The 21,602-nt window shown below is 41.3% G+C and overlaps 1 protein-coding gene across 4 annotated transcripts in view; it reads left to right on the top strand.

Moving 5' to 3' along the window:
* The first annotated feature begins 1,906 nt into the window (after window positions 1–1,906).
* The window catches only part of tex10 (testis expressed 10), a 112,608-nt gene continuing 92,912 nt past the window's right edge, over window positions 1,907–21,602 (top strand). Inside the window, exon 1 of one of the 4 annotated variants that reach the window (XM_069913588.1) lies at window positions 1,907–2,190. The gene's annotated coding sequence lies outside the window, so the exon portion shown is untranslated. Of the gene's footprint in view, window positions 2,191–2,315; window positions 2,391–2,454; window positions 2,616–21,602 lie in introns of those variants that run through there. The other 3 variants (XM_069913585.1, XM_069913586.1, XM_069913587.1) reach the window with 3 other exon arrangements.

The raw sequence follows: 21,602 nt of genomic DNA, 5'->3' as shown, positions 1-21,602 counted from the left end.
ATAACTTGGTCTTCATTAGGCCTGTGGAAACAAATTCCATAGATTTACCACTCTGGCTCAAGAAATTCCTCTACATCTCCATTCTGAGCGGATGCCCTACAATCCTGAAGTTGTGCCCTCTTGTCCTGGATTCTCCCTTGATGGGAAACAACCTTTCTTCATCTACTCTGTCCCTGTGGTGTTCTGGTACTGATGGAGATCACAATTCTCACTCTGGGGCTCCGGAGGAGAGGAAATTCAAGATCCAATGACACTGGGGGATTGGGGCCCAGATCTTGGAGTTCGCTATCAGTTTCAAGGGGTTGATTTTTTTTTTACTCTTACCTTTGCAATTTATTGATTTTTTTTTTCTGTTTTGCACAGTTTTCTATAGTTCTTTATTTGTTTACATGTTGAGTACACTTTTTTTGCACTACCATTAAGTGGTAATTCTGCCTCACCCACAGGAAAAAGAACCTCAGGGTCATATGCAAAGTCATGTATGTACTCTTGACAATAAATCTGAAATCTGAATTTGACATTTCAATTCAAATGAATCATCTTTAAAAGTTCAACACTACCATGTTACAACTTTGGAACATCAGTCTGGAATACATGCTGCTATTTCCGGAATCAAACTTTTAAATTTTTTTTAAATTTTTCACACTGAACCATATCAACCAAAATATATACAAATGTTTCTCATTAAATATACACAGTGGCATTTTCTCCCTTTTTTCCCCCCAACCTTCCCAGTAAATATTCAATATATACAATAAAACCATTAAACAATGAAAAATATACAAGAAAAATGTGTCATCTACTTTTACACACTGGATTAAGTCATTTTAGGGGGTGGAGGTCCGAGGCAAGCCCTCTCTGTTATGTTCCATGTATGGTTCTCAAAATTGTTGAAATAATGTGACTTTATTTTTTAAATTATTACATTTATTCATTTCCATGTACCATGATGTCTTCCATTTTCCAAGTTGACATTATACATTTTGGTTAATGTTGAATAACAAACTGGTTGATAAAGAGCATGCTGCTATATGTTTCTTTGCTGTTTAGATGTTCCAGGGTTTTGCGTGAAGCCAAAGGGATGGCATCTGTTGCAAATTGGAATGATCCATGGTGCCAAACAGGAGCTGACATTAGCCTCTCAAAACACTTCATCACTGTTAGTGTGGGATCACATTGAAACATTTCAAATGTTGAAAAATGGTAGATGAGGAAAGGTTGGGGTTTCTCATCATGGAATTTTCTAGGACCAGAGGGAACCACTTCAGGATTGTAGTGCGGGTGCTTTTCTTCAGCCAGAAGGTGGTGAATCTGTAGAATTTGTTGCCGCAGGTGATTATGGAGGTCAAGTGGCTGGGTGCATTTAAGGCAGGGATTGATCTGTTCGTGCCACTGGTACCATTGAGCAGGGACAATAATTTAAGCAGTAACAATAATAAGATTGAAGGACCTTTGGACATGTATTTGAATGCGACAGGTTGAGAGGTATATGGACTGAATGAGAGAGGTTTTCTGGTAGACAACTTGGTCATCAGCCTGAATGAGTTGAGTTGAAGTGCCAGTTTCCGTGCTGTCAATCATCGCCTCCCAATAAAATGCATCACTATGCATTTCCTTCACGTTCTTGTTAAGAGACCAAACCGCGTCCCTCCTGTATATGAACACAACTGTTCATTTTTTCTGGGCAGACCAGGCGACATCTTTGGACAGATAAAAAGTTCACTGCTTTCCTTTACCACGTGCCCTTGTACAGTGATCGGATTGGACAAGATCTCAAACCGAATGTCACACACAAAATTCCGTTTGCAGCGTTTCGGCAATAAACCTCAATCATCTGACCCGCCTATTTGCCATCCTTGAAGAATGCATCACCATCGCACGCACCGAGATCAATGAAGATTCCTCGGGCCGTGCACCAAGTGGCAGATTGCCTTCCGAAGCCAATTAAGATCAGAAACGTGCAGCTCGTGGCAGGACTACATTTCCCAGAAACCCATAACAAAGGACCCCGGACGCATCTGTTTGGGAAAAATAAGTGTTGCATCACTGTCAACCGTCTGATCAGCACATGTTGAGGGGATTTTTAAAAAAAAAGTAGCAGTTCAATTGCGAACGCAGGAGGAGAGCGGCCAGCTATCGCGTGCACTGGTGAAGAAGCCCATGAACCAAGCTCGCGTGGTGCTGGCGGCGGTGAGTTGCAGGAAGCGGCACTGCGGGGGAGTGGGAGTTCGGGGCGGGGGGGCGACTGGGCTCCGGTACTGAGAGATCGGGACCCGGCTGAAGAAGGAGAGGGGAGGGAGAGGGGGGGCGGGGGTGAGCAGGATACCAGGGGTCAGAGGAGGAGGCGGCGACGGCGACCACCCTGAGAGGGGCAGCAAGAGGAGGCCCTGGTGAGTGGAGGAGGTCGCATAAGCTTCTATAAGAAGCCGGGGGCGGGGGTGTGTAAGCGGGATCTCGAGGACCCAGGCAGATGTGAGGAAGAGGAACAGACGGTGATATATAACCGTGGATACAAGGCCAGAGTCTAGGAGGAGGTGGCGGCGGCCTGGTGGATGGAAGGGGTTGTGATTCACTCGAGAATGAGCGGAACAGAGTACATGAAAATAGGAACAAGGGTAGGTACTATATGAGCCTGTTCCACTCTTCATCAAGATGATGGCTGATTGTCCACCCATAAGGTTAGGGACTGTATGAGCCTGTTCCACTATTCATCAAGATGATGGCTGATTGTCCACCCATAAGGGTAGGTACTGTATGAGCCTCTTCCACTATTCATCAAGATGATGGCTGATTGTCCACCCATAAGGGTAGGTACTGTATGAGCCTGTCCCTCTATTCATCAAGATGATGGCTGATTGTCCACCCATAAGCGTAGGTACTGTATGAGCCTGTTCCACTATTCATCAAGATGATGGCTGATTGTCCACCCATAAGGGTAGGTACTGTATGAGCCTGTTCCTCTCTTCATTAAGATGATGGCTGATTTTCCACCCATAAGGGTCGGTACTGTATGAGCCTGTTCCACTCATCATCAAGATGATGGCTGATTGTCCACCCATAAGGGTAGGGACTGTATGAGCCTGTTCCACTATTCATCAAGATGATGGCTGATTGTCCACCCATAAGGGTAGGGACTGTATGAGCCTGTTCCACTATTCATCAAGATGATGGCTGATTGTCCACCCATAAGGGTAGGGACTGTATGAGCCTTTTCCACTATTCATCAAGATGATGGCTGATTGTCCACCCATAAGGGTAGGTACTGTATGAGCCTGTTCCACTCTTCATCAAGATGATGGCTGATTGTCCACCCATAAGGGTAGGTACTGTATGAGCCTGTTCCACAATTCATCAAGATGATGGCTGATTGTCCACCCATAAGGGTAGGTACTGTATGAGCCTGTTCCACTATTCATCAAGATGATGGCTGATTGTCCACCCATAAGGGTAGGTACTGTATGAGCCTGTTCCACTATTCATCAAGATGATGGCTGATTGTCCACTCACAAGGGTAGGTACTGTATGAGCCTGTTCCACTCTTCATCAAGATGATGGCTGATTGTCCACCCATAAGGGTAGGGACTATATGATCCTGTTCCACTATTCAACAAGATGATGGCTGATTGTCCACCCATAAGGGTAGGTACTGTATGAGCCTGTTCCACTATTCATCAAGATGATGGCTGATTGTCCACCCATAAGGGTAGGGACTGTATGAGCCTGTTCCACTATTCATCAAGATGATGGCTGATTGTCCACCCATAAGTGTAGATACTGTATGAGTCTGTTCCACTCTTCATCAAGATGATGGCTGATTGTCCACCCATAAGGGTAGGTACTGTATGAGCCTGTTCCACTCTTCATCAAGATGATGGCTGATTGTCCACCCATAAGGGTAGGTACTGTATTAGCCTGTTCCACGATTCATCAAGATGATGGCTGATTGTCCACCCATAAGGGTAGGTACTGTATGATCCTGTTCCACTATTCATCAAGATGATGGCTGATTGTCCACCCATAAGGGTAGGGACTGTATGAGTCTGTTCCACTATTTATCAAGATGATGGCTGATTGTCCACTCATAAGGGTAGGTACTGTATGAGTCTGTTCCACTCTTCATCATGATCATGGCTGATTGTCCACCCATAAGGGTAGGTACTGTTTGAGCCTGTCCCACTCTTCATCAAGATGATGGCTGATTGTCCACCCATAAGGGTAGGTACTGTATGAGCCTCTTCCACTATTCATCAAGATGATGGCTGATTGTCCACCCATAAGGGTAGGTACTGTATGAGCCTGTCCCTCTATTCATGAAGATGATGGCTGATTGTCCACCCATAAGGGTAGGTACTGTATGAGCCTGTTCCACTCTTCATCAAGATGATGGCTGATTGTCCACCCATAAGGGTCGGTACTGTATGAGCCTGTTCCACTATTCATCAAGATGATGGCTGATTGTCCACCCATAAGGGTAGGTACTGTCTGAGCCTGTTCCACTCTTCATCAAGATGATGGCTGATTGTCCACCCATAAGGGTAGGGACTATATGAGCCTGTTCCACTATTCAACAAGATGATGGCTGATTGACAACCATAAGGGTAGGTACTGTAGGAGCCTGTCCCTCTATTCATCAAGATGATGGCTGATTGTCCACTCATAAGGGTAGGGACTGTATAAGCCTGTTCCACTATTCATCAAGATGATGGCTGATTGTCCACCCATAAGGGTAGGTACTGTATGAGCCTGTTCCACTATTCATCAAGATGATGGCTGATTGTCCACCCATAAGGGTAGGGACTGTATGAGCCTGTTCCACTATTCATCAAGATGATGGCTGATTGTCCACCCATAAGGGTAGGTACTGTATGAGCCTGTTCCACGATTCATCAAGATGATGGATGATTGTCCACCCATAAGGGTAGGTACTGCATGAGCCTGTTCCACTATTCATCAAGATGATGGCTGATTGTCCACCCATAAGGGTAGGTACTGTATGAGCCTGTTCCACTATTCATCAAGATGATGGCTGATTGTCCACTCATAAGGGTAGGTACTGTATGAGCCTGTTCCACTCTTCATCAAGATGATGGCTGATTGTCCACCCATAAGGGTAGGGACTATATGAGCCTGTTCCACTATTCAACAAGATGATGGCTGATTGACAACCATAAGGGTAGGTACTGTAGGAGCCTGTCCCTCTATTCATCAAGATGATGGCTGATTGTCCACCCATAAGGGTAGGTACTGTATGAGCCTGTTCCACTATTCATCAAGATGATGGCTGATTGTCCACCCATAAGTGTAGATACTGTATGAGTCTGTTCCACTATTCATGAAGATGATGGCTGATTGTCTACCCATAAGGGTAGGTACTGTATGAGCCTGTTCCACTATTCATCAAGATGATGGCTGATTGTCCACCCATAAGGGTAGGTACTGTATGAACTTGTTCCACTATTCCTCAAGATGAAGGATGATTGTCCACCCATACGGGTAGGTACTGTATGAGCCTGTTCCACTCTTCATCAAGATGATGGCTGATTGTCCACCCATAAGGGTAGATACTGTATGAGTCTGTTCCACTATTCATCAAGATGATGGCTGATTGTATACCCATACGGGTAGGTACTGTATGAGCCTGTTCCACTATTCATCAAGATGATGGCTGATTGTCCACCCATAAGGGTAGTTACTGTATGAGCCTGATCCACTATTCATCAAGATGATGGCTGATTGTCCACTCATAAGGGTAGGGACTGTATAAGCCTGTTCCACTATTCATCAAGATGGTGGCTGATTGTCCACCCATAAGGGTAGGGACTGTATGAGCCTGTTCCACTATTCATCAAGATGATGGCTGATTGTCCACCCATAAGGGTAGGTACTGTATGAGCCTGTCCCTCTATTCATCAAGATGATGGCTGATTGTCCACCCATAAGGGTAGGTACTGTATGAGCCTGTTCCACTATTCATCAAGATGATGGCTGATTGTCCACCCATAAGGGTAGGTACTGTATGAGCCTGTTCCACTCTTCATCAAGATGATGGCTGATTGTCCACCCATAAGCGTCGGTACTGTATGAGCCTGTTACACTATTCATCAAGGTGATGGCTGATTGTCCACCCATAAGGGTAGGGACTGTATGAGCCTGTTCCACTATTCATCAAGATGATGGCTGATTGTCCACCCATAAGGGTAGGTACTGTATGAGCCTGTCCCTCTATTCATCAAGATGATGGCTGATTGTCCACCCATAAGGGTAGGTACTGTATGAGCCTGTTCCACTATTCATCAAGATGATGGCTGATTGTCCACTCATAAGGGTAGGTACTGTATGAGCCTGTTCCACTCTTCATCAAGATGATGGCTGATTGTCCACCCATAAGGGTCGGTACTGTATGAGCCTGTTCCACTATTCATCAAGATGATGGCTGATTGTCCACCCATAAGGGTAGGGACTGTATGAGCCTGTTCCACTATTCATCAAGATGATGGCTGATTGTCCACCCATAAGGGTAGGTACTGTATGAGCCTGTTCCACTATTCATCAAGATGATGGCTGATTGTCCACTCATAAGTGTAGGTACTGTATGAGCCTGTTCCACTCTTCATCAAGATGATGGCTGATTGTCCACCCATAAGGGTAGGGACTATATGAGCCTGTTCCACTATTCAACAAGATGATGGCTGATTGACAACCATAAGGGTAGGTACTGTAGGAGCCTGTCCCTCTATTCATCAAGATGATGGCTGATTGTCCACCCATAAGGGTAGGTACTGTATGAGCCTGTTCCACTATTCATCAAGATGATGGCTGATTGTCCACCCATAAGTGTAGATACTGTATGAGTCTGTTCCACTATTCATGAAGATGATGGCTGATTGTCTACCCATAAGGGTAGGTACTGTATGAGCCTGTTCCACTATTCATCAAGATGATGGCTGATTGTCCACCCATAAGGGTAGGTACTGTATGAACTTGTTCCACTATTCCTCAAGATGAAGGATGATTGTCCACCCATACGGGTAGGTACTGTATGAGCCTGTTCCACTCTTCATCAAGATGATGGCTGATTGTCCACCCATAAGGGTAGATACTGTATGAGTCTGTTCCACTATTCATCAAGATGATGGCTGATTGTATACCCATACGGGTAGGTACTGTATGAGCCTGTTCCACTATTCATCAAGATGATGGCTGATTGTCCACCCATAAGGGTAGGTACTGTATGAGCCTGATCCACTATTCATCAAGATGATGGCTGATTGTCCACTCATAAGGGTAGGGACTGTATAAGCCTGTTCCACTATTCATCAAGATGATGGATGATTGTCCACCCATAGGGGTAAGTACTGTATGAGCTTGTTCCACGATTCCTCAAGATGAAGGATGATTGTCCACCCATAAGGGTAGGTACTTTATGACCCTGTTCCACTATTCATCAAGATGATGGCTGATTGTCCACCCATAAGGGTCGGTACTGTATGAGCCTGTTCCACTATTCATCAAGATGATGGCTGATTGTCCACCCATAAGGGTAGGGACTGTCTGAGCCTGTTCCACTATTCATCAAGATGATGGCTGATTGTCCACTCATAAGGGTAGGGACTGTATAAGCCTGTTCCGCTATTCATCAAGATGATAGCTGATTGTCCACCCATTAACCATTTCCCAATTTATGCTCCTATCTGTCGATTTGCATAACCTCCAGCATGTGGATCTTGATTTGAATGAACATAGTCACAGTCCTCTGGATTAGAGAATTCCAAAAAATCATCACCGACCATGGAAAGAAATTTTTCTCATCTGTGCCCAAAATAACCTATCACTTTATCTGATATCATGCTCCCTGTGCCCAGACTCCTCAGGCATGGGCAGTGAGACAGCTCAACCTGTCTCTTTCTTCTGAGGAGAGCTTGAAAAATGTTGTATATTTTTATGAAAGCTCTTCTCTTCTAAACTCCAGAATATATCAATCTCTGCCTTTAATATACCCAATGACTTTGCCTCCACAACCACCTGTGGCAACAAATTCTACAGATTCACCACCTTCTGGCTGAAGAAAAGCACCTGCACTACAATCCTCTTCCCTCTTGTCCTAGACAATTCCACGATGAGAAACAACCTTTCCTCATCTACCATGTCTTTCAACATTTGAAATGTTTCAATGAGATTCACCCCCCCCCCCCAACCATTCTCCTAAATTTCGAGAAGAGCTGTCATGTGTTCTTCATATGATAATCCTTTCATTGCTGGAATCATCCTTGTGAACTTCCTCTGAAACCACTCTGGCATCAGCACATTCTTTCTTAAATGAGGACCCCAAAACTGCTCACGGTTCCCCAAATGATGTTTCACGAGAGCCTCAACTTAACATCCCTGCTCTTATATTCTACTGCTCTTGAAATGAATGCCAGCATTGCATTTTCCTTCTTCACCACTGACTCAACCCGGCATGAGGACTCCCAGGTCCCTTTGCATCTGGATATTTTCAATTTTCTCCCCTTTTAGAAAATAGTCTGCCTATTTACTTTTACTACCAAAATGCTTGACCATGCATTTTCTGACATTTTATTTGATTTGTCACTTCACTGCCCATCTGCTAATTTAATTCCTTCTCCAGCCTCCCTGTTTCCTTTGCACTACCTACCTTAGTATCATCTGCAAACTTGGCCTTAAAGCCATTCATTCCGTAGTCAAAATCATTGATGAACAACATAAAAAAGCAATGGCTCTGACATCATCTCCTCTGTAACACCACAAGCAACTGGTAGCCAATCTGAATATGGTCCCTGATTCTGGTTCTCTGCTTCAGTTTGTGTATTTCTGGACTGCTTTTGTATTTTCAATCGATGCCAGAACATTGTTTCCACTTTTTGCTGTAACCTTGTTGACCATCTTCCTTTAAATATGTAAAATTCATTGGTTCCCCTTTGGCATAATAACTAGTCACATCCACAAACAACTCAGCAAATTAATCAAATGTGAATTTCCCTTAATAACATCAAGTTGGCTCTATATCATCCTATTATTCTTTTCGATGTGTTCAGATTTTCCGACTGCTGACATTAAGAGCAAAGTGTGTGTTGGGGTGGGGGTGAGGGGGGAGGAGAGCGGCAGGAATGTAACTTGGATGCAGGGACTGTGGTCAAGAAAAAGGAGGCAGTTGACAGTTTTGGACACGTGTTTAGCTTAATTGTCAACACGGACTTCAGCAAGACCTTTGCCAAAGCCCCACATAGTAGCTGGTGCGAAAGGTTAGATTGCTTGGGATCCAGGGTGATCTGGCCAATGGGACACAAAATTAGTTTGATGATTGGAGTCAAGGTGGTAGAAGGGGAGTGTAACTTAGATTAGAGCCCTGTGATCAGTGATGCGTGGTGCATCAGGGTTTGGTGCTGGGTCACCTATTATTTGGCGTGGATATGAATGTGTCAGATGATAACATTTAGAATGGTTAGTAAGTTTGTACATGACAGCAAAATTTTGGTATAGTCAACAGTAAATAATGTTTTTTGAGATTACAACAGGATCTAGATGGTGCAGGAAAATGGGACAAGGCATAGTAGATGGAATTTAATCAGGAAGTGTAAAATGTTACATTTTTGGTAGGTTAAACTAGAAATTGGAGAATGGAAGGCCCGGGGAGTGTTAGAAAACAGAGAGACTTGGGGACATTGTTTCATGAAAATGACACTCGGGTAAAAAGGGAGGTGAAGAAAGAATTTGGCACATTGGCTTTCAGTCAGGAGTCGGGATATCTTGTTGGAACATTAGTAAGGCTGCATTTGGAGTATTCTGTCCAGTCTGGTTACCCAGCTGGATAAAAATGATCTTTTAGCTTCAGATGAGGCAGAATTTATCATGCATGTCCAAGAAGGATTCCTGACATAGAATGTGGACAAGCAAACTTGAGGAGAGGCCATACTGCATCTTGTACTGGGTAATGAACCTGGTCAGGTGACAGACCTTGTTGGGTGTGCATTTTGGAGACAGTGACCACAACTCTTTGGCCTTTAGTATAGCTATGGACAAGGATAGTAGACAAAATGGCATAGTATTTTATTAGGGAAGTGTTCATTAAGATGGGATTAGGCAGGAACTTGAGAGAGTAAATTGGGAACAGATTTTCTCACAGAAATGTGGAGGATGTTTTGGGGCTACTTGCATGGGATCCTGGATGGGATTTTCACTCTGAGACAGGGAAATGATGGGAGGGAAAAGGAGTCATGGTTTACTATAGAGAAGTGGATTTACTAGTCAAGAGGGAAAAGGAAGCATACATAAGGTTTAGGAAGCAAAGGTTAGGAAGGGGTCATGAGAATTATATGGTAGCCAAGAAAAAACTTAAGAAAGGACTTGAGAGCATGAGAAAACCTTAGCAGGTGGGTTTAAGGCAAACCCTAAGGAGTTCTGCACATATATGAAACACAGAAGGATGACTAGAGTGAGGGTGGGACCAATTTGAGATAAAGGGGAGAATGTGTGCCTGGAGACAGGATATAGGGGAGGTTCTAAATTAAGTGCCTCTCCTTAGTGGCACTTTGCTTCAGTGCTCACGAAGGAGAGGCACGTTGATGAATGTCAGTGTAAAACAGGCTAACATGCTAGATCCTGTTGAGGTTAAGAAAGAGGAAGAGCTGGATCTTATTGGATCGTTAAGTCCCTGCAACCAGAGAGAGACCCCAGTTTACTCTTGGAAGCGAGGGAAGAAATTGCTGGGGTATTGGTGTCCATCTTGATCAAATGAGAGATACTGGAGGATTGGAACCTGGAAAATATAGTCTCCTTGTTTAATAAAGGTGGGAGTAAGAATTCAGGGAATTATGGACTAATGAGTAGAACATTAGTGGGGCTAACTCTTGGAGAGGATTCATAGAGACAGGATTTTTTTTTATTTTTTATTTTTTATTTTTCACACCATAAACCACATTGACCATGATACATACTTTTTCCTTTTCAAATATATACAATGCCATTTTCTCCCCCCACCTCCCTCCTCCCATCTCACCCTCCCTACCTCTCCCCCCCGTCCATTTAAAGTACAAAATCTAGGATACATTAAACCAGTCAAACAATGTTGTCATTCAATAAAAATAAACAAGAAATTCCACTGAGTCAATTCTTTTCATTTCCTTCTCCTTTCGTTAATTTAGGTAGTGAATGTCCCCGGTAGGTTTTCTCTATTGTGTTTCATGTAAGGCTCCCATATTTGTTCAAATATTTCAATATTATTTCTTAAACTATATGTTATTTTTTCTAATGGAATACATTTATTCATTTCTATATACCATTGTTGTATTTTCAAATTATCTTCCAATTTCCAGGTTGACATAATACATTTTTTTGCTATGGCTAGAGCTATCTTAACAAATCTTTTTTGTGCACCATCCAAATCAATTCTAAATTCTTTGTTTTTTATGTTACTTAGGAGGAAGATCTCTGGATTTTTTGGTATATTGTTTTCTGTAATTTTATTTAATATTTGGTTTAGATCTTCCCAAAATTTTTCTACTTTCTCACATGTCCAGATTGCATGAATTGTTGTTCCCATTTCTTTTTTACATCGAAAACATCTGTCAGATACTGTTGGGTCCCATTTATTTAACTTTTGAGCTGTAATGTATAGCCTGTGTATCCAGTTATATTGTATCATACGTAACCTCGTATTTATTGTATTTCTCATCGTTCCAGAACATAACTTCTCCCATGTTTCCTTTTTTATCTTTATATTTAAATCTTGTTCCCATTTTTGTTTAGTTTTACCATTTGTTTCCTCATTCTCCTTTTCTTACAGTTTAATATACATATTTGTTATAAATCTTTTGATTATCATTGTATATGTAATCACATATTCAAAGTTACTTCCCTCTGGTAAACTCAGACTGCTTCCTAATTTGTCCTTCAAGTAGGATCTCAATTGGTAATATGCCAGCACTGTATCTTGAGTTATATTGTATTTATCTTTCATTTGTTCAAAGGATAATAATCTATTTCCTGAAAAACAATTTTCTATTCTTTTGATCCCTTTTTTCTCCCATTCTCTAAAGGAAAGGTTATCTATTGTAAAAGGGAGTAACTTATTTTGCGTCAATATTAGTCTTGGTAATTGATAATTTGTTTTATTCCTTTCTACATGAATCTTTTTCCAAATATTGAGTAGATGATGTAATACTGGAGAACTTTTATGTTGTACCAATTTTTCATCCCATTTATATAATATGTGTTCAGGTATCTTTTCCCCTATTTTATCTAATTGTAATCTAGTCCAATCTGGCTTTTCCCTTGTTTGATTAAAGTCTGATAGGTATCTTAATTGTGTGGCTCTATAATAATTTTTAAAGTTTGGCAGTTGTAAGCCTCCTTGTTTATACCATTCTGTTAATTTATCTAGTGCTATCCTCGGTTTCCCCCCTTTCCATAAAAATTTCCTTATTATTTTCTTTAACTCCTTGAAGAATTTCTCTGTCAAGTGTATTGGCAATGCCTGAAATAGGTATAATATCCTTGGGAAAATGTTCATTTTAATACAGTTTATCCTTCCAATTAGTGTTAATGGTAAATCTTTCCAATGCTCGAAATCGTCCTGTAATTTTTTCATTAGTGGATAATAATTGAGTTTATATAGTTGGCCGAGATTTTTATTTATTTGTATACCTAGGTATCTTATTGCTTGCATTTGCCATGTGAATGGTGATTCCTTCTTAAATTTTGAGAAATCCGCATTATTCATTGGCATTGCTTCACTTTTATTTACGTTAATCTTGTAACCCGACACTTCTCCATATTCCTTCAATTTCTTATATAATTCTTTTATTGATAGTTCTGGTTCTGTTAAGTATACTATAACTCTTGGTGCCTGCCACATTGACCACCGCCAGTGGGCTGATAACGCCTCAAACCGTGCATCTTGGCGCCTCACAGTTTGGCGGGCAGCAACCTCCTTTGAAGAAGACCGCAGAGCCCACCTCACGAACAAAAGGCAAAGGAGGAAAAACCCAACACCCAACCCCAACCAACCAATTTTCCCTTGCAACCGCTGCAATCGTGTCTGCCTGTCCCGCATCGGACTTGTCAGCCACAAACGAGCCTGCAGCTGACGTGGACTTTTTACCCCCTCCATAAATCTTCGTCCGCGAAGCCAAGCCAAAGAGAAAAAGAGACTATAGCATCATCTGCAAATAAAATGATTTTATATTCCTTGTCTTTTATTTTTAACCCTTTTATATTATTTTCTGTTCTTATCAATTCTGCTAGTGGTTCTATAGCTAACGCGAACAATAAGGGTGATAGTGGGCATCCCTGTCGTGTTGACCTGCTTAAGTTAAATTGCTTTGATATATATCCATTTACTGTCACTTTCGCCAATGGCCCCTTATATAATGCTTTAATCCAATTAATATACTTCTCTGGTAAACTGAATTTTTGCAATACTTTGAATAAATAATTCCATTCTACTTTGTCAAAGGCCTTCTCTGCGTCTAAAGCAACTGCTACTGTTGGCGCTTTACTCCCTTCTACTGCATGAATTAAGTTAATAAATTTACAAATATTGTCTGTTGTGCGTCTTTTTTTAATAAATCCAGTTTGGTCTAGATTTACCATTTTAGGTACATACTCTGCTAATCTGTTTGCTAATAGTTTAGCTATTATCTTATAATCTGTGTTAAGTAATGATATTGGTCTATATGACGCTGGTGCAAGTGGATCTTTCCCTTGCTTTAGTATTACTGTAATTATTGCTGTTTTGCACGAATCTGGTAAGCTTTGTGTTTTATCAATCTGGTTGATTACTTCCAGGAGGGGAGAAATTAATAAATCTTTAAATGTTTTATAGAATTCTGTTGGGAATCCATCCTCTCCTGGTGTTTTATTATTTGGTAATTTTTTTATTATCTCTTGTATTTCTACTATTTCAAATGTTCTGTTAATCTATTTTGTTCCTCTAGTTGTAATTTTGGCAGTTCAATTTTAGTTAAAAATTCATCTATTTTCCCTTCTTTCCCTTCGTTTTCAGTTTGGTATAATTATTCATAGAATTCTCTAAAGTTTTCCTTGATCTCCGTTGGATTATATGTGATCTGTTTGTCTTTTTTCCTTGATGCCAATACCATTTTCTTAGCTTGTTCTGTCTTAAGCTGGCATGCTAGAATTTTGTGCGTTTTTTCACCCAGTTCATAATATTTCTGTTTTGTCTTCATTATGTTCTTCTCCACCTTATATGTTTGTAGTGTTTCATATTTTATTTTTTTATCTGCCAATTCTCTTCTTTTAGTTGTATCTTCCTTCATTGCTAATTCTTTTTCTATATTTACTATTTCCCTTTCCAACTGCTATGTTTCCTGATTATAGTCCTTCTTCATCTTGGTTATATAACTTATTATTTGCCCTCAAATGAACGCTTTCATTGCATCCCATAGTATAAACTTATCTTTCACTGATTCCGTATTTATATCAAAATACATTTTAATTTGTCTTTCAATTAATTCTCTAAAATCCTGCCTTTTGAGTAGCATGGAGTTTAATCTCCATCTATACATTCTTGGAGGGATGTCCTCTAACTTTATTGTCAATATTAAGGGTGAATGGTCCGATAATATTCTAGCTTTATATTCTGTTTTTCTTACTCTATCTTGCATACGAGCTGATAACAAAAATAGGGCTATTCTTGAGTATGTATTATGTCTAGCCGAGTAATATGAATATTCCTTTTCATTTGGGTGTTGTTTCCTCCATATATCCAAAAGTTGCATTTCTTCCATCGATTTAATTATAAATTTGGTTACTTTGTTCTTTCTGTTAATTTTTTTTCCCAGTTTTGTCCATATTTGAATCCAAATTCAGGTTGAAATCCCCTCCTATTAATATGTTCCCTTGCGTATCTTGCTATCTTCAAAAAAATATCTTGCATAAACTTTTGATCTTCTTCGTTAGGTGAATATACATTGAGTAGATTCCAAAAATCCGAATATATCTGACATTTTATCATTACATATCTCCCTGCTGGATCTATTATTTCCTCTTCTATTTTAATTGGCACATTTTTACTAATTAATATAGCTACTCCTCTTGCTTTTGAATTATACGACGCTGCTGTTACGTGTCCTACCCAATCTCTCTTTAATTTCTTGTGCTCCAATTCAGTTAAATATGTTTCTTGCACAAATGCTATATCAATTTTTTCTTTTTTCAGTAAATTTAGCAGTTTCTTCCTTTTAATTTGGTTATGTATTCCGTTAATATTTAAAGTCATATAGTTTAGCGTAGCCATTTCATACTTTGTTTATCTTCCCTTTCTGTTTCTCCATCATCACCTTTCCTTCTTATCCATTTCTGCTTTCTTGTTTTGAACACTTTATAAGACAACATTTCTAAAACACCAAACATTTTCCTTATTCTCCTATTTAAAACTTCTTTAACCCCATTCTCCCCATCCCCTCCTGAGTTGCCCTTTATCCCTTGTCGGGCAACCACATCTCACCTCTCCATTTGGATTTGCGAATTCACTCGCAAACGTCAACTGATTTTGCAGTGACCATAACTCCTCCCCACCCAGACCTCCCAAAAAAGATTTCAATTTTCATATGTAACAAAGGTCACTCTTTTAATTCCCTCCTTATTCCCTCTATTCCCTTTCCCTCCCTTATTAATTCTTGTCTATACTCTATATATTTTCCTCTAAATACGGATACATTCATGAATGCACACTATATATATATACACACATATACCCCTTTACACACATACATATAGTTCGTGGTCATTTTTACTCTCATTACATGTCTTCATCTCTCTGCTTGTTTTGTAGTTGTTCGGCAAATTTCCTTGCTTCCTCTGGATCCGAGAATAGTCTGTTTTGTTGCCTTGGAATAACTATTTTAAGTACTGCTGGGTACCTTAACATAAATTTATATCCTTTTTTCCATAAGATCGTTTTCGCTGTATTGAACTCCTTCCTCTTCAGGAATTCAAAACTTATGTCTGGATAGAAAAAAAATTTTTGACCTTTATATTCCAGTGGCTTTTTGTCCTCTCTTACTTTCTTCATTGCTTTCTCCAATATATTTTCTCTTGTTGTATATCTTAAGAATTTAACTAAAATAGATCTTCATTTTTGCTGCGGTTGTGGTTTCATGGCTAAAGTTCTATGTGCCCTCTCTATTTCCATTTCTTCCTGTAATTCTGGTCTTCCAATCTTTTTTGGGGATCGAATCTTTTATAAATTCTCTCATATTCTTGCCTTCTTCATCTTCCTTAAGGCCCACTATCTTTATATTATTTCTTCTATTTTCTTCTTTGGCTTGGCTTCGCGGACGAAGATTTATGGAGGGGGGTAAATGTCCACGTCAGCTGCAGGCTCGTTTGAAGCTGACAAGTCCGATGCGGGACAGGCAGACACGGTTGCAGCGTTGCAGGGGAAAATTGGTTGGTTGGGGATGGGTGTTGGGTTTTTCCTCCTTTGCCTTTTGTCAGTGAGGTGGGCTCTGCGGTCTTCTTCAAAGGAGGTTGCTGCCCGCCGAACTGTGAGGCGCCAAGGTGCACAGTTTGAGGCGATATCAGCCCACTGGCGGTGGTCAATGTGGCAGGCACCAAGAGATTTCTTTAAGCAGTCCTTGTACCTCTTCTTTGGTGCACCTCTGTCTCGGTGGCCAGTGGAGAGCTCGCCATATAACACGATCTTGGGAAGGCGATGGTCCTCCATTCTGGAGACGTGACCCACCCAGCGCAGCTGGATCTTCAGCAGCGTGGACTCGATGCTGTCGACCTCTGCCATCTCGAGTACTTCGACATTAGGGATGAAAGCGCTCCAATGTATGTTGAGGGTGGAGCCGAGACATCGCTGGTGGAAGCGTTCTAGGAGCCATAGGTGATGCCGGTAGAGGACCCATGATTCGGAGCCGAACAGGAGTGTGGGTATGACAACGGCTCTGTATACGCTTATCTTTGTGAGGTTTTTCAGTTGGTTGTTTTTCCAGACTCTTTTGTGTAGTCTTCCAAAGTCGCTATTTGCCTTGGCGAGCCTGTTGTCTATCTCATTGTCGATCCTTGCATCTGAAGAAATGGTGCAGCCGAGATAGGTAAACTGGTTGACCGTTTTGAGTTTTGTGTGCCCGATGGAGATGTGGGGGGGCTGGTAGTCATGGTGGGGAGCTGGCTGATGGAGGACCTCAGTTTTCTTCAGGCTGACTTCCAGGCCAAACATTTTGGCAGTTTCCGCAAAACAGAACGTCAAGCGCTGAAGAGCTGGCTCTGAATGGGCAACTAAAACGGCATCGTCTGCAAAGAGTAATTCACAGACAGGTTTCTCTTGTGTTTTCTATTATATCCATCTTCTGAGCTAACAGCTCCTGTGTCTCTTTAACTTTTTTATTAGATTCTTCTAATTTCTCTTTTAAGTCTTCTACTTCCATTTCTACAATTGTTTCTCGTTCTTCCATATTTTCCACTCTTTTTCCTAACTCTGATATGGCCATTTCCATTTTATTCATTTTTTCTTCTTCATTCTTAATTCTTCTTTTTATCTCATTAAATTCTTGTAATTACCATTCTTTCACTGATTCCATATATTCTTTAAAAAAAGATACATCCATTGTCTTGCCTTTCTCTTCTTCTTCCACTTCTTTCTGTTCTTCTTCTTCTTCTTCCTCTGGGTTGACCATCTGTTGTTTCCTTGTTTTCTTTTTACCCTCTACTTTCTTGTTGTCGTTATTGTCTGTGTTCTGCACCTGCTGCTGTGCTGCTGGTGTCTCTCTCAGCTGCGGAGATCGACTCCCCAGCTGTTCCCCCTTCCCGTCAGTGTTTTTTTGCATGCGCGGTTGCGCACTTTTACTCGGCACTACGAGCCATTTTTGTAGTCCCGAGCCCGGGACTTCCACTGACCTGCGGGAGCTGGCCTCTCTCTCCACGGCGGGCCTCTTCGGACAGGTAAGGCCTTCACCTTCTTCTTCCGACATTCTTTCTTCTTCTTTTCTTCCCGTTGTTTTCGACTTTTCTCTCTTCGCTGCCATTTTCTTCTCACCTTTATTTTTACTTTATTATAAATTTTAATCTTGTACCTTTGTGCTTTGTGTGTTTTTTTTTAAACTTTTCGGGAGAGGGCTGGAATTCCCTGTCGGCCACTACTCCATCACGTGACTCCTTCGAGACAGGATTAATGAGCATTAAGAGAAGCATAGTCTTCTCAGGGAGAGTTGACGTGGCTTTGTGAGAGGCAGGTCATTCATCATGAGCCTAATTGAGTTTTTTGAGGCAGTTTCAAAAGAAATTGATGAAGCTAAAGCAGTGGATGTGGTATGTATGCATTTTAGTAAGGCATTTTACAACATTCCCCTATGGCCGGTTCATTCAAAAAGTTATGTGGCATGGGATTTAAGGACCTTCGTTGCTTGGATTTGGGATTCGTTTGCCGAAAGAAAGCAGAGAGTAGTAGTAGACTGAACATATTTTCCCTGGAGAACAGTGACTAGTGGAGTTCCACCATGATCTGTTCTCGGACCTCTACTCCGCAATTTTTATAAATGATTTGGACAAAGAAGTGGAGGGGTGGGTCAGTCAGTTTGCAGATGATACAAATGTTGGAGGTGTGGATAACTTAGAAGGTTATTGTAGGTTACAACAGGATATAGACAGGACGGAGAGATGGGCAAAGAAGTGGTAGATGGAGTTCAATCAGGATTAATGTGAGGTGTTGCACTTTGGAGGGTTGATCTAGAAAGCGGAATATGTAGTTAATGGAAGTATTCTTAACATTTGAGGAGCAAAGATATCTTGGTGTCCAGGTCCATAGATCCCTCGAGGTTTCTAGGGTGGTTAAGAAGGCATATGATGTGCTAACCTTCACTTGTCGGGGGGAAGAGTGTTAAGTATGATGCCATCATGTGTATGTGATAACGTGGGGATACTTGTATATCTGCATGTTTGTTAGAACGCCATTTTAGAATGTAGCAAAGTATCAATGAATCAATAGCCTGGCATGTCTTTTCCTATTACGAAGCGTGCTAAACATAACAAATTGGCGACGAGGTCAAATTTACTTAACCCTGTCACAGTTAACAACTCTGAAAAAGAAAGAATACTGTTACAACTGAGAGTAGCTGCGACACCACAAGACAGAAAACTGCAAATCAAAGGGAACAATGGCCTTAGCAGTTCGGAAAATTTAATGAAGACTAAGAAAATTGGCGGTGATATGTTGAATGTTTTGATCAGTACTGTATTGTCCCTAACCTTACAGATGATAGAAAATGAGCATTTTTTCTAACCCAGATGAGAGGGAAGACTTATGAACCGTTGAGATCGCAAGTAAGTCCACATATGCCTGCTACCAGGACATATGCAGAGATTTGTCAACTTCTTGGGCAATACCTTAGCTCTCAACCACCAGAAATGACAAAGACATAAATTTTATCACCGTAAGCAAAGATTAGACCTGTCACAAGCCTACCAACTATCACATATATCAGCGGCACCAGCCATATTCCAAGGAACCAGGACTGTCATCCCCAAGAAATGGCAGAAAGATGTCCTGGCCGAACTTCACAGTAACCATCCAGGGATAGTGTGAATGAAAGCACTTGCCAGAATGCATGTCTGGTAACCTTCCATAGGGGAAGACATTGAGCACATGGTCAGGAGATGCAGCATGTGCCAGGAAGCACAACCCAAAGCACCTCAAGCAGAAGCAAACCACTGGAAATGGTCGTCACAACCTTGACATTGTGTCCACATAGACTTTGCAGAACCATTTATGGGAGAGAGTTTCCTGACAGTAGTCGACACACACTCGAAATGGCCAACTGTAATCCGTATGAAGAAAACAACTGCGGGTCGTACCATTGAAAAACTAAGAGAAGTCTTTGCATTGCATGGATTACCTATAGATCTAGTTTCCAACAATGGCCCACAATTTGTATCAGCAGAATTTAAAGAGTTCATGCGCAATAACAACATGCATCACATACTGTCTGTGCCATATCATCCAAGCACAAACGGAGAAGCAGAACGTATCATACAAACTTTCAAGAAAGCCATGAAGATGAAACAAAATGCAGACTTCTTATGGACCCACAGAATTGCTGATTTCTTGCTGGGATACCGAAATACACCACACTCAACCACCAAAAGGACATCGGCAGAACTGATGTTCGAGAGAAATTTGAGGACCAGACTATTGACACTACACTCTAACATTAGCCTCAAATTGCACCAAATGATTTCGACTAACAAAGACCCTAGATCAGTAGAGATGGGCAAACCAGTTTTGGCAAGAGACTACTGTTTCACAGCGCCCCATGGGTACGGGGAGTAGTCCTGTTAAAGCTCAGCCCATATTCTTATCATATTTTGGTGGGAGATATGATATGAAAAAGGCATATCAACTAGTTAAGAGGAGCGGAAAGTGCTATGACACCGGAGGCTGACGCAGTAGATATACACATAGAAAGGCCAACCCTACAACGGGAGGAAGTGTTTCCACCACTCACCCAACGTTCATAGAGAGATGCCCGATCACCATCTGGAAAAATACTTTCAAGAGGGACACACAAAACCAGAGACCAGGCAAGCAGTCCTCTGGACCTTTTCACTAGAAAGATTCTCAAGATCATCTTCACCACTGCCCAGCTATGTCCTACCTGACTAACTGGAACAGTTTAAACCAAGAACACCATTAAAACAACGGGGAAGTCCAGCTGATACCATCACACTCGCAGATCCAAACGGGACAGAAGCCCGCCGGAACGACTAAAAGACTATGTGCCATAACCAGTAGATTTTCTTTTTAAAAGGGGGTTTGGAACTGTTCAACATGTTTTTTTTCTTTCAAGGGATGCTTTATAACCCAATATAACCAATACTTGGCATCCAACTACATTATGCATGTTTCCTTAATTTTTTTTGGTTGGAGGAAGAGTATGTGATGATGTGAGGACACTTTGATATATGCATGTTTGTTAGAACACAATTTTAGTATGTAGTGAAGTATCAATGAATCAACAGCCTGCAGTGCCTTTTCCTGTTATGAAGCATGCTAAACATAACAAGTTCAATAGACGTTAAGTAACGTTGCTGCTCTATAAAACTCTGGTTAGATCACACTTGCATTCAGTTCTGGCACCTCATTACTGGAAGCCTATAGATGGTTTAGAGAGGGAGCAGAGGAGATTTACCAGAAGGTTGTCTGGGAGTGGAGAACATGTCCAAGGGCTTTTCCCTTTGGAATGATGAAAGATGAGAGGTGACTTTACTCTGAGGGGTTTATAAGATTATGAGGGGCATTATTAGGAAAGAGAGACAACACCTTTTTCCCTGGACTACAATAGCAAATACCAGAGAACCTTTGTTTCAGGTGAGTGGAGGAAAGTTTAGTGGAGATGTCAGAGATAGCTTTTTTTTTTACAGAGAGTGGTGGGTGTCTGAAATGCATGGCTGGGCTGGTACAATAGATGGATTCAAAAGTTTCTTGGGCACCCGAATGTAAAGAAAAAATTAGAGGGTTATGGGTGTGAGGTTGTTAAAAATGAGATTGTGGGTAGGTTTACATAGAGTTGACACAACATTTTGGCTGTACTGAGCTGTAATGTTCAATGTTCTAAGCTGGA

Source organism: Narcine bancroftii, chromosome 1 (assembly GCF_036971445.1).
Source record: "Narcine bancroftii isolate sNarBan1 chromosome 1, sNarBan1.hap1, whole genome shotgun sequence".
In the NCBI taxonomy this organism is placed as follows: domain Eukaryota; kingdom Metazoa; phylum Chordata; class Chondrichthyes; order Torpediniformes; family Narcinidae; genus Narcine; species Narcine bancroftii.
The sequence above is the reverse complement of the archived record's forward strand: the minus strand, read 5'-3'. Positions and strand labels throughout refer to the sequence as shown.